We start from the raw sequence: 14,474 nt of genomic DNA, 5'->3' as shown, positions 1-14,474 counted from the left end.
AATTAGGGGTGACTAATTTTAATGCATCTTGCTGGAGGCCTGCTTTGAAAGGCAACAGTTCTCTGAAATTAAGTGCAAATAATACTCCTGCTGTACACTTATGTGCGGAAATGGATTCACAGTAAGGATAAATTACAGGTGATTTTAATTCCATTCTCAAAATTAATTTGCATTGATTGGGAGTCTGGAGGAAGCAATCAAATGAGCTTTCTGGAGGCGCTTTGCAATGTGTTGTGAATTGATGATCAGAGTTGGATGATATAATCTACCCGCACTGGAATGGCTGGTGTTGTTGCCTTCATCTTTATCATCAATCATTGTTAGACTTTGTGTAGATAGTCCTCAAGTTGCAACCGTCATTTAGCCTGACAATTATGGTTATAAGCTGTGGTTGTAAATTGGGTTCCAATGTGACTGGACTTGATTTTTATAACCTTTTACACAGGAGTTAAATGAATGCCACAATTCTTCAGCAAATCCATTGTTCTTTATGGACTGTGTTTTTTTTACTGGAAACCGGAAGAAAATGTCAGTTTCTGACCAAACTATCATAAATCATGATCACATAACCGTGGGGTACCTTAAATGGTCATAAATGTAGGCCAGTTGCTAAGAGCCAAAAATGAAGTCACGTGACCACCAGGGGCGCCCAACATTGGATTTTCAAAACTGGGACCTAAAATAATCTGTAGGAGATGACTGAGGCCGAGGGCAGGGTGAAATGCGTCATCAGTTTGGAGTCTCTGTGCCTCCATAAGAGACCCAAGTCCAACCCCCCCTTGAAGTCCATTGACTCTTATCTGGTGCCAATTTGCCTGATCTTTTGTAGATCAGATTCTTGTGTGTTGCTTGCATGGAATAAACTCATAGTGAATTTTGAATTCTATCCTGTTTCCTGATTTCTTGCGCCTGGCATAAAGGCCAGTCAAGTTGCCATTTCCAAACATTTGATAAATCTGTTTGTCAGTTTATTATTTGATAAATGCAATATTGCTGAGGTCATAGATAATTGAGGTCTAGTTATTTGATTTCTTTAGTTATGTTTTGCCAGAAGGAGTTAATGAACTGAGTTATAATCAGCCCCAGGTCATGTTTTGGCTGACTGAATAAAGCTTCTTCATTTTTGCCTGCAGAACACATAGCTAACTTGATTTTAGCATTACCCAGCCAGTGATGTCCACTTGTACAGTCAATTTTAGGCTGTACAGAGAAGACATTTCCTATAAATAGGGAATTTGCTTGGCAGAACATTATTAGTCTATCTCATGCTTTATTTGGTACATCCAGGCAAGATTTTCCCCATTATTTCAGATACTATATTTTAATTCCCACCATTAGTATAACGTTGGATGTTGTATCCAACAAGATGTTATACACTATTGACAAAGTGTATTCCAACTAGTTCACTTCTTCTGCATCTGTGGTTTTGAACATTAATTTGAATCACCATTATATTGATTAGCTAGCCTTGAAATTGAATTGAGATTATTCCAACATGTTTTGGCATTGTATCTTGGACTGAATTCAACACTCCTTGATCCTGCTCCAACAGACCATAATGACAGTAGTAATCATGTATGAATTAAGCTTCAAGGAGTATATACTCCATAGCTCATAGCATCTTTGGGATATGCCAGTATCTTCATCAACATGAGGTAATAGCCAAGAAGGGATCAACCGCTGGCACAGAAATTATTCTCTGTCAACAGGATTCTTTTTAAGTTCCTATTTCTTTCTTTCTTTCTTTCTTTCTTTCATTCATTCATTCATTCATTCATTCATTCATTCATTCTTCGTTATTCTGTTATTTGTTCACTTTAAAATTTATTTCACAATAGGGAAGATAGTTATAACAGTACTGAATGACATTTTCTTCTTGATAAGCTCATATCATATTAGATGGAAACTAATCAAGGAGAGAAGCAAAGTGGAATTAAAGAGAAACTTCTTAACAGTGAGAACAACCAACCAGTGGAAGAGCTTCCCTCCAGAGGTTCTGGGTGCTTCATCACTGGAGTCTGGACAGCCATTTGACTGGAATGTTATAGGGCCTCCTGTCCAAGGTGCTTCCAGCTCTATTTTGATTGATTGACTGAATGATATTTTTGCAAACATACTAGAGTGGTGTTTCTCAATTTGGCAACCTAAAGATGTGTGGACTTCAACTCCCAGAATTCCCCAGTCAGTATTCTTCAGGATATGAATCAAATGAAGAAATAAATTCTCCCATGAAAATCACTGTACAGTTAATATCTGAAAGCAATCTCTCCAGCTATAAAGATTTTTTTTTTTTTAAAGCTGTTTATTTGAACAACCAACTGGGTAAATTCTATTAACTACAATCTGCACAGGAATGCCATTTCCAAGTAACTATTAGATCTAATTAATGGAAAACACAGGAATTTTAATTACACTGAGACAGCACTGTTGTCATCAAACTTTTTTTTAAAGCATGCTTAGTGCTATTTTTAACTCCAGATAATTATCCAAACAGATACTTACCCGCTTGTTTTAATTCCAAGGTCAATTGAACACTTATGATTATTAAATGTTATAATTAGTCCTTGTTTTGTCTCAACAGTGTGCCAAGGACAGCAAATAGTACCAACAGGAAAAACTGAAATGCTGAAAAAGCAGTTTATACTCATTGAGAAATTATTTATTTATTTATTTATTTATTAAATTTATATCCCGCCCTTCTCCCCAAAGGGACACAGGACAGTGAACAGCTGAGAATTAAAATAACATACAATATAAAAGTTAAGATAATTAAAAATAAATTAAATTAAACGGCATCCCAATTTAAAACCCCTAGCTATACAATTAAAAAACTAACCCATAAAACCTATAAAGGCCAGGCCGGCTTGCTGAAATAAAAAAGTCTTCAGGGCCTTACGGAAAGTGCGGAGATCCGGAATCAGCCGTATTCCGGGAGGTAGCTCGTTCCAGAGGGCAGGTGCTCCCACAGAGAAGGCTCTCCCCCTGGGGGCCACCAGCCAACATTGCTTGACCAACGGCACCCTGAGGAGGCCCTCTCTGTGAGAGCGTATTGGCCGGTGGGAGGTTATCGGTAGCAGAAGTCGGTCTTGTAAATACCGTGGCCCTAAGCCATGGAGCGCTTTAAAGGTGAGAACCAAAACCTTGAAGCGCACCTGGAAGACCACCAGGAGCCAGTGCAGCTCGCGCAGGAGAGGTGTTATATGGGAGCGCCATGTCACTCCCATAATCACCCGTGCGGCCACATTCTGGACCAGTTGGTGCCTCCGTGTACTCCTCAAGGGGAGCCCCATGTAGAGAGCGTTGGCATAGTCCAGGCGAGAAGTGATGAGAGCATGAGTGACTGTGCATAAGGAATCCTGACTCAGAAAGGGGCGCAACTGGCGTATCAGGCGAACCTGATAAAAAGCCCCCCTGGCACAGCCGTCATGTGCTCTTCTAAAGACAGCCGTGTGTCCAGGAGGATGCCCAAGTTGCGAGCCCCTCTGTGGGGGTCAATGACTCGCCCCCAAAGGCCAGCGATGGCACCAGCTGGCTATATCGGGATGCCGGCATACACAGCCACTCGGTCTTGGAAAGGTTGAGTCGAAGCCTGTTCCTCCCCATCCAGACCCGCACAGCCTCCAGACACTGGGACATCACTTCAAGGGCATCGTTGGGGTGGTTTGGGATGGAGATGTACAGCTGAGTGTCATCAGCGTACAGATGGCATCGCACCCTAATCCACGGATGATCTCACCCAGCGGCTTCACATAAATGTTGAACAGGAGTGGCAAGAGGACTGACCCTTGTGGCACCCCACAAACAAGGCGCCTCGAGGTCGACCGATTATCTGCCGATGCAATAAGAGCGGAAAAGTAATCACACTTTGCCACTTTTATCGCCACTAAATAGGTCTTAATATGAGACCTAATTAGTGTTCGATCGGATTCGGAATGACTGGCCCTCCAACCGCTCTCTAGGTGTCTTTTCTGACGCTTCAACTCCCTCAGCTCCTCAGTGAACCAAGGAGCTGGGCAGGTGCGGCGCCGGGTCAGAGGCCGCAAAGGCACGACACAATCCAAAGCCCCGGCGGCCATCCTATCCCAGGCGGCCACCAGATCTTCAGTCGAGTTGTGAGCCAAAGCCTCAGGAAATGGCCCAAGCTCCCTCTGGAATCTCTTCGGATCCATCAGGCGCCTGGGGCGGAACCACCTAATCGGTTCCACCTCCCTGCGGTGGGGGGCAGCGGTCAGAAAGTCCAGCCTCAGGAGAGAATGGTCAGACCATGACAGGGGCTCAATAGCTATATCCCCTATAACCTGGCCATTCAACCACTGACCAGAGACAAAAACTAAGTCCAGAGTGTGTCCTCCCATGTGAGTGGGGCCATGAATTAGTTGTGTCAGGTCCAAGGCCGTTGTCAGGTTTCGGTTCTGTCTTAAAATAAGTTTCATTTTCAAGCGCAGTCTCTAATGAATCATTCTTTATTAAGAACAGAAATAGCCGACATTTCTGAGGCTAATTGCAGCTCAACTGGCCCCTCCTTCCAACCCCCTCCTCTTCCGCTCTCCAACCCGATTTCTCATTGGCCATTAGCCAATCCATCTCTCCGTCCTGGCACGTACTTCTCACAGGAATGTGACCCCCACCCTCATCCCCCAGAAAACCCTATCTCTTGCATGCAGAAAACTAGGTAAAAGTTCATCTCAGCAATAATTCAGCGCTTCTGGTCTTCATGACAGCACTGGAAGAGAGCATAAGTTGGAGTGCTGACATCCGGCCCCTCTCCCTTCACTTCTGCGACATCACCTATCCCATAGGGAAAACACAAGAAGATTAGTCCCATCAGCCCCTCCCTGGCTGTGCACCCCCCCCCTCCCGGCTTTCCCGGGTGGTCTGCATGGAATTTTGCTATAAGGCGATCAGCTTGGATGTTTGCGCTCTTCACCCAGGAAGCCTCTGACAATGGGTAACCCTTCCATTTAATTAAGTACTGAAGGCGCCCCCTGTGCCATCTTGAATCGAGAATCCGCTGCACTTCATAATGCGTTTGGCCCCCAACAACCAGGGGCCCAGGGGGTTCACGTGGTGTTGGCCTTAAACTAGACCCCACTACAGGTTTTAGAAGGCTACTGTGAAAAACGGGGTGAATTTTCCCCAAAAGCCGTGGCAACTGCAATTGCACCGTAACGGGGTTGATTATTTTTATTATAGGAAATGGTCCTATAAATTTTGGGCCCAATTTCCTGCTCGGGAGTCTAAGTCTCAAGTACTTGGTGGAGAGGTAAACTTTCTCTCCCAGCTGAAATGGTCTTTGGGGAGTTCGGTGCTTGTCTGCTTGGTCCTTATAAGATTGAGCCGCCTTTGCCAGCGCCCTCTTAACATTTTCCCAAGTTTGTCTCAACATTGCCATCCAGTCGGTCAAACTGACTGAGGAAGGGGGCTCCCTCGGGTATTCTGGCATGGGAACAAAATCCATGCCACTCACTATTTTGAACGGGGTTAGCCCCGTGCTGCTGTGGACAGCATTATTATATGCAACCTCCGCAAAAGATAGGAGGTCTGCCCAATTGGACTGCTGGTAGTCGACGTAGCATCTTAAATACTGTTCTATCATAGCGTTCAGTCTTTCTGCCCCCCCATTGGTACTTGGGTGAAATGCTGAGCTGAGCCCTTGGGATGAACCTATGGATCGTAGAAACTCCCTCCAGAACTTTGCTGTGAACTGGACCCCTCTGTCGGAAATGATTCTCATGGGGACTCCATGTAGGCGGTAAATGTGTTTCAGGAACAGTTTGGACAACTGACGGGCTGAAGGCAGTCCACTACAAGGAATGAAGTGTGCCTGTTTGGAGAATAAGTCTATTACAGTCCAGATCACTGTATTTCCACTACTCCTCGGTAGGTCTACTATAAAGTCCATTGCAATCTCCTCCCATGGTCTTGTTGGCTCAGCTACTGGTTGCAACAATCCAGGCGGGCACCCTGGCCTTGTCTTCATCGTGGCACAAATGGTGCAGCTTTTTACATAACTGTCTACGTCCTTTCTCATATGTGGCCACCAGAACTGCCTCCGTACTAGGTGCAGAGTCTTTAGGAATCTGAAGTGTCCTGCTGGTTTAACATCGTGGCTCCTCTTGAGAATCAGGATGCGTAAACTCTGTGGCACATAGAGCTTTGTCCCCCTCCATGCTAGTTCATCTCTTTTTGTCAAGAGATGTTGATTGTCTCGATACCAGGGGTCTGTCAGCGTTTCATTTTTTAATTTTGCAGTTAAGTCACTTGCAAGTTGGCCTTGCTGGTCACGTCGTTGCCGTCTGGTGATCACTTGGGCCGCAGCTTGGGTGGAGGGGATGATGGCATTCACTACCTGCTCCCGCTCACTGTTGTATTGGGGCATCCGGGAGAGGGCATCAGCCAGGAAATTTCTCCCACCTGGGATGTGCTTAAGCTCGAAATTGAAACGATTGAAGTATTGTGCCCACCGTACTTGCCTGGGTGACAGTTTTCGTGGGGTTTTTAGGGCCTCTAGGTTTTTATGATCAGTCCAGACTTCAAATGGTTTCTGGCCTCCCTCTAGAAGGTGCCGCCAGGTCAACAAGGCCCACCTTACTGCAAACGCTTCCTTCTCCCACGCCGCCCATCGCCTTTCCGTATCGGTGAGTTTGCGGGAGGTGTAGGCACAGGGTTGTAGATCCCCTTGGTTGTTCTTTTGGAGTAACACAGCTCCTACTGCCACATCACTTGCGTCTGCTTGGATGACAAAAGGCTGTTCTGGATCCGGGTGTTTTAAGACAGGTTCTTTCGCGAACAGTCCTTTTAGCGTCTCAAATGCCTGTTGGCAGGTCAGGTCCCACTGTAGGGGTTGTCCCGGGCGAGGTTTCATCGCTGGGCTTCCTGTCTTTAGGAGGTCTGTCAAAGGTTTGGCAATCTTCGCAAACGAGGGGATGAATTGTCTGTAGAAATTCGCAAAACCTAGAAAACTTTGCAATTGTCTGCGGGTGCGAGGGGGCTGCCATTGTAGAACTGATTGGACCTTGGCTGGGTCCATCTCTATCCCCTCATTTGATACTCGGTAGCCCAGGTAGTCTAGCCGTGATTGGTGGAAATCGCATTTTGGCAGTTTGACATATAGGTTTGCCCGTAGCAGTTTTTCCAGTACTTGGCGGACGAGGGGTATATGTTCGTCTATGGTCTCCGTGTAGATAAGAATATCGTCCAGGTAGACGAGGACCCCTTTGTAAAGGTGTTCATGTAAGACTTCGTTTATTAACTGCATGAACACTGCCGGGGCTCCTTGCAATCCAAAAGGCATTACTTTAAACTGGAAACTGCCCAGGGGGCAGTTGAATGCTGTTTTCCATTCATCTCCTGTCCTTATGCGTACTCGGTAATAAGCTTCTCGAAGGTCTAGTTTGGTGAAAACCTTTCCTTTAGCTAGGTGGGCTAACATGTCTTTCATGAGGGGGAGGGGGTACAAGTTGTGTACGCAAACAGCATTGATACTTCGAAAGTCGACCACCAGTCTCATGGAGCCGTCCTTTTTCTCTTTAAACATGACCGGCGCCGCTACCCTTGGTTTCACTGGCTCAATAAATCCCCTTTGTAAGTTTTTGTCTATGTAGTCCCGCATTTCCTGCATTTCTCGGGGCGTCATAGCATACATTTTAGGTTTGGGTAGTTTCGCTCCTGGGATAATCTCGATGGCACAATCGGTCTCGCGGTGGGGGGGCAGGATGTCACACTCGGCCTCGCTGAATACCCCTGCAAGGTCTTGGTACTCCTTTGGGATCTGGTTTGCGTTACAAGCGGTGGTGGGTGCGGCTGCCAATTGTTTTGCTGCACCTTCTGGGAGGGACCCTTGTGTTGGTGGTGTTTTCTTCTGTAGTGGAGGGCTGATTTGGGGTTTCAGCGTGGGAGGGAATTCTTCTGGTCGGGGCGGCAGGGGTTGGGGCCCCTTTGCTATTCTCAGCCTGCGGGTTCCCTCTTGCCACCAAATGATTGGGCCCCATTTGTCGAGCCATGAGAGTCCCAATATGACTGGTTCTGTCATCTTGGGGGCTATTATGAAGCGGATCGTCTCCCAGTGATCTGCGAGTTCTAGTCTCACGGGTTCAGTCAAATGTGTGGCATATGTTCCTCCCACTAGGGACCCATCAACTTGCTCGAAGCGAATTGGTTGTTTGAGCTGTTTAGCTCGGATTCCCAATTTTAGAACTGTGGGTAGGTTGATTAGGCACCGTGTGCTACCCGAGTCTATTAGGGCTTGGAAAGTCTCTTGGGCCCCTGTTTTGGGGGCTGTTAGGCGTATGGGGAAAAGAAAAGGATGGACGGGTCCACTCACCATCGGGTCATCCTCGCCTTCGTCTTCCGTGTCATAGGGTTCGGGGAACTGATCTCCCTCATCTGGGATTCCTCTGGTTTCGGTCAGATGAGCGAAAAACTCAGGGATTTGGGGAGTTTCCTGCGGTACGTGGGTGACGCGGTTGGGCCCTCGTTCCGGTCATGCTTTGGGCGGTGGAGCTGGTCCCGGTCTAGGCGTTCCACATCTTGCTGCTATGTGGCCGCTTCCCCCACATCTGTAGCATTTCAGTGGGCTCCGTGGGGCAGTTGGTCTGTAGGAGGGCTGTGATGTTGGGGTTTCTCGTCTGTTGAGTGGCCCCTGGTCTGGTCGGCCTCTCTCCTTTCCCTCTGGTGGTTTTGACGTGTCAGTCGCCCGCAGCCCTCTGTCGACTTTTATCGCTACCCGGAACCATTCAGCGAGTCGGTTTGGGATGTCACGATAGGCAGTCACTTGGGAAATTCTTTTATCTAGGCTTGTTCTAAAAAAATACACCAGCAATCGCTCTGGTAGGGGAGGCAGTGTCCCAATGACTCTCCTGAATTCACGGATATGCTCTCTGATAGGCTTCCCCCTCTGCATTAGGTTTCTGAGTTCGTCTTCCACATAGGGGTCCTCCTCCTCCTCCTCATAACGGGCTCTCAATAGTTGCAAGAACCCATCCGCATTTTGTAGCTGGGGGGCCCTGTATTTGTAGAGTGATGCTGACCACCTCTTTGCTTCTCCCTCCAGGCCTTCCCTGATAGCATTCACTAGGGCTCTGGGGAAAGGGTAGAGGTGTCCGAACCGCTCTATGTATATCTCAGCTGAATCGAGGAATTGGGCGAGGTTGTCTGGGTCACCATCGAACTTTCCTCTGAACTGGGGTGGCTCCTCCCTCTCTGCCCTCTCCTCTCTGTGCTGAGCTCTGGAGGGCCAGCCCTGGTGTTGATAGTCCTCTGCCTCGTCTCTCATCCTGGGGTGGGGAGGTGCTGCCATTCCCATCCCCAGCTCGCCCTTCCCAATTCACTTAGGGGTTTTTCTTTATCTTTTAACTTTGCAAAAGGGGATTCCGCCTTTAAGGCTTTTGGCACAGTCCCCGGGTACTTATCTGCTTCACGTTTCTTTGCTTGAAGTTCTGCGGGGGGGGAAGGTGGAGAAAGTTGAACCTTTGTATTTTCCAAGTTGGCTGGAATCACGACCGCTTCTGCTCCTCCCGTTTCTTGAAGTAGGCTTTCCTCCGATAGCTTGGCTTCAGCCATAGTCCGTCAGACCAGTTGTGTGGGAGGGAACGGGATGATTTAAACTCAGCCAGCCTGGATTTGGAGGAGAGTTGAGCTGTCTGTCAGGTTTCGGTTCTGTCTTAAAATAAGTTTCATTTTCAAGCGCAGTCTCTAATGAATCATTCTTTATTAAGAACAGAAATAGCCGACATTTCTGAGGCTAATTGCAGCTCAACTGGCCCCTCCTTCCAACCCCCTCCTCTTCCGCTCTCCAACCCGATTTCTCATTGGCCATTAGCCAATCCATCTCTCCGTCCTGGCACGTACTTCTCACAGGAATGTGACCCCCACCCTCATCCCCCAGAAAACCCTATCTCTTGCATGCAGAAAACTAGGTAAAAGTTCATCTCAGCAATAATTCAGCGCTTCTGGTCTTCATGACAGCACTGGAAGAGAGCATAAGTTGGAGTGCTGACAGCCGTCATGGAAGCCATGAACTCCCAGGCCACCTCAGACGCCTCACCGGCCGACGACAGGTTGAAATCCCCCATGACCACCAGTCTGGGGGTATCAACTGCCACTCCAGCAATAACGTTGAGAAGCTCAGGCAGGGCCACTGTCATGTGGCAGGGAGCCAGGTACGTGATCAGCAGGCCCACCTGCATCCCATGGCCCCACTTCACCAGGAGAGACTCACATCCAGCTATCTGTGGTACAGTGGTCTCCCTCGGATCAAGACCTTCCTTAATGACAACTGCCACTCCCCCACCCCTGCCCTGGGCCCTCGGCTGATGAAATACTCGGAAACCTGGTGGGCACATTTCTACGAGGGGGACCCCCCTCTTGGCCCAACCAGGTCTCTGTAATACCCGCCAAGTCCGCTCCCCCCTCCTGAATTAACTCACAGATGAGGGGGGCCTTATTAACCACGGACCTGGCGTTGCACAGCATCAGCCTAACGCCTGGGCTCTGAAGCTCTGGACAATCCGGGGAATGAGAGGAGCCTTGGGGGCCGAGGCACGCCACCGCTTGTAGACAGCGTGTGCGTGCCCCCCTAACACGATATGGTCCCCTGCTCCCGCCGTATCTGCCCCTCCCAACCATGGTCCTGATGGAATCGCCCTCTTCCATACTTGCACTAAGCCCCTTAATTAGAGTAATTAAGGAAAAATAAGAGTTATTTTAAGCTTTTATAGGAAGGTCAGTGATGAAACCTGAATAGTCCCCTCTTAACAATAAGACAAAAATGTCCTTGTATCACTCAATGACTGGTCTTGCTCAACTAAGGGAGCCCTGGTGGCACCGTGGTTAGAATGTAGTATTGCAGGCTAATTCCAGCAGTTCTGTCATGACCGGCTCAAGGTTGCCTGAGGCTTCCATCCTTCCGAGGTCAGTAAAATGAGGACCCAGATTGTTGGGGGCAACACTCTGACTCTGTAAACCACTTAGAGAGGGCTGTAAAAGCACTGTGAAGTGGTATATAAATCTAAGTGCTATTGCTGTTGCTATTGCCTCAGCTTTCCATCCTTCCGAGGTTGGTAAAATGAGGACTCAGATTGGGGGCAAGAGGCTGACTCTATGAACTGCTTAGAGAAGGCTGTTAAACATTACGAAGTAGTATATAAGTCTAAGTGCTATTGCTATTCTTAGTATTCTATAAGCTTTCATATTCAAGATATGTTGTTATGGGGCAAATCACATATCTCTACTCATATTCTTGAGAGGATCTGAGATAGGCCAAAAAAATATTGATATGCAAATCTGGTATATTAAATGTAAAAATGGGGAGAAAATGTTGAATTTTGCTCTTGAGTGCTATGTACACCTCCACACCTACCCTGGACCGTTTTTTCAGCTTCACCCACATCTCTCAGCTGAAAATAGAAGGCAATTGAAAAATCACTAACCATTTGATTTTGTTTAAGCTGTTTTCCATCTCTGAGAACGTCAGCTAGCATGTTAATTTTAACCAAACACTTTATGCAAGAAATACTATTACTGTTTACTCAACTTTCTTTCTAAAAAGGGTTAAGCCAGATGACTTGAGGGAAGCTCATATATGTGATTCCAGGTGTGGTGTTTATTGGTATAAATAGCATGCCATTTTCCTAATCTGTACTTTCTGAATTGCTGCTCTCCATCTTCTTTTCCTGCACTAGCATATTTTTAAACTCCTCTTTGCTCTTTTGTACTCCCTTCATCATATTTTGGAATGAATATTCATTGCCTGTTCAAATGGTTTGATTGCTCAGGTGCTGACCTTGGGGCTCCCACCTGTCAAACACTGTAAATAGACTAATGAAGTAGCTTTTCAAGATGAAAGGGTATCTTTTATAGAATGTATTTAAAATTATAAAGATGGAGGGCAGGCGCTGGGCAGGAAACTCTACACTTCACCTGAAGAATTTAGGAATAGCTCACATTCATTTCAAACACTGAGGATCTCTGACCCTTGAAGAATACAACTATATAGAGGTCCACTAAGAAATTCTACTGATTCAATGAGAATAGTTTAGTTGCCACTGAAATTCCTTTGCTGTTTTGCTCAAGTTTTGCTCGAGGTCTTCTAGTCCAACCCCCTGCTTAAGAGACATATACATATTCCTAATACTCTTGAGAGGATCTGAGATGGGCCAAAATATATTAATATGCAAAGCTGGCATATTACATGTAAAAATGGGAAGAATAGACTTTATAGACCTTATGCTATCCCAATCAAATGTTGTCTAGTCTATTTTTGAAAACCTCCAGCGTTGGAGCACCCATAACTTCTGGAAGAAATTTGTTCCACTGATTAATTGTTCTCACTGTCAGGAAATTTCTCCTTAGTTCTAGATTGGTTGTCTTTTTAAGGAGCTTTCATCCATTACTTATTGTTCTGCTTTGGAGAATAAGTCAACCCCCACCCCAACTTCTCCCTGACTAACCCTTAAGTACTGGGAGACTGCTATCAACTCACCCCCAATCTTTCTCTTCAGTAGGCCGGGAGAAAAGGATTTAAGATGTTGGCTAGGAACATCATCCACCCTTTCATTCAGGTACAAGATCACCTAATCCTTGACTTTTAGAGAGATTCCAGTTAAAAGCTAAAAGAGTTCTACCAAGGGTTCTGTTTTTACAAAATACACCCAAAGGGGATATATGAAGATTGGAGGAAAAATGGTTTTAAGATTACTTGGACAGTCTTGAGGCAGAAACAAATAATTTCACTCTATGGCTTAAATAAAAACTCTTATCGATTATTCTTAAAGATGTTGCAGTGACTCACAACCTTTTTTATTTTAATTATCTGTAGCTCAGTGCAATTTCTGCATTGTTTTTCTTTAATCTTGTAGGAACATTCTTGTGAATGTGCCAGATGCAAACTAAGTGACTGATAGAATTTTTTTAAAAACCCAAAACCCTGAAGCAAAATGAACAATATTTCCATGTTCAGAATGGAGAAAATAAGCCAATTGTCCAATAGAAACCCCAATCTGGGAAAAATAACTGAAAAAGATATTTTTCATAGCCAAAGGTAAACTCTAATGGACACAGACTTTCCAATTGGTTTGCAGTTTGCAGATTTGCTTTAATTTGCATAAGAAAGTTTTTCAGCTCTCTGGTCATTTGATTTATACTATTTCCTCGAGTGAAGTAATATGGAAGAGAGATTTTTTTGGGAGAAGTATTAGACTTCATACTTCAGAAGAAGATTTCAGCAAGGCATTTGACAAAGTAGACCACAACCTACTTCTTTGTAAGCTAGAAAAAAGTGGGATAGATAGCTTCCCATCAAGATGGATTTGCAACTGGCTGACAAACTGTACTCAACAAGTAGTCCTTAATGGGTCTAAGTCTACATGGAGAGAAGTAAGCAGTGGGGTGCCACAAGGTTCCGTCTTAGGCCGAGTACTCTTCAATATCTTCATAAATGACTTAGATGAGGGAATTGAAGAAGAACTCACCAAAGTTGCAGATGATACTAAACTAGCAGGAATACCTAACACCCCTAGACGATAGGCTCAAGATCCAGATGGATCTTGACAAACTTGAACAATGGGCCCTATCTAACAAAATGAAATTCAATGCAGAGAAAAGTAAAGTCTTATACTTAGGTAAGAAAAACCAAAAACACACATATAAACTGGGGGAAACCAGGCTTAATAGCAGTGATTGTGAGAGAGATCTTGGAGTCTTAGTGGACAATCAGCTACATATGAGCCAGCAGTGTGCAGTGGCAGCTAAAAAGGCCAATGCAATCCTAAATTGCATTAATAGAGGGATACAATCAAGATCAAGTGAGGTACTAATACCACTCTATAAAACCCTTGTAAGACCACACCTAGAGTACTGCATCCAGTTTTGGTCACCACACTATAAAAAGATGTTGAGACTCTAGAAAAAGTGCAGAGGAGAGCAACCAGGATGATTAGGGGACTGGAGGCTAAAACATAAGAAGAACAGTTACATGAACTGGGCATGGCTAGTCTAGTGAAGAGAAGGACCAGGGGAGACATGATAGCAGTCTTCCAATACTTGAGGGGCTGCCACAGAGAGGAAGGGGGTCAAGCTATTTTCCAAAACACCTGAAGGCCAGAGAAGGAATAATGGATGGAAACTGACCAAGGAGAGATTCAACCTAGAAATGAGGAGGAACTTTCTGACAGTGAGAATAATCAACCAATAGAACAGCTTTTTTTTTTTTAATTTGATTTATATGCTTGCCTTTGGAAGTTGTGGGAGCTTCATCACTTGAGACTTTCAAGAAAAGACTGGACTGCCATTTGTCAGAAATGGTGTAGGGTCTCCTGCTTGGGCAGGGGGTTGGACTACATGACCTATAAGGTCCCTTCCCACTCTGTTGACAATCTTCTGTATCTAATTTTGGCCTCTAAAGATGCAACATCAGAATGTGTTAGTTTACACTATAGAAATAAACTGCATTTGAAATTAAGTGAGAAAAATGAAAG

Source organism: Pituophis catenifer, unplaced genomic scaffold (genome assembly GCF_029215685.1).
Source record: "Pituophis catenifer annectens isolate HBS135680 unplaced genomic scaffold, rPitCat1.0.hap2 SCAF_6, whole genome shotgun sequence".
NCBI lineage: Eukaryota > Metazoa > Chordata > Lepidosauria > Squamata > Colubridae > Pituophis > Pituophis catenifer.
Note: the sequence above shows the minus strand (reverse complement) of the source record.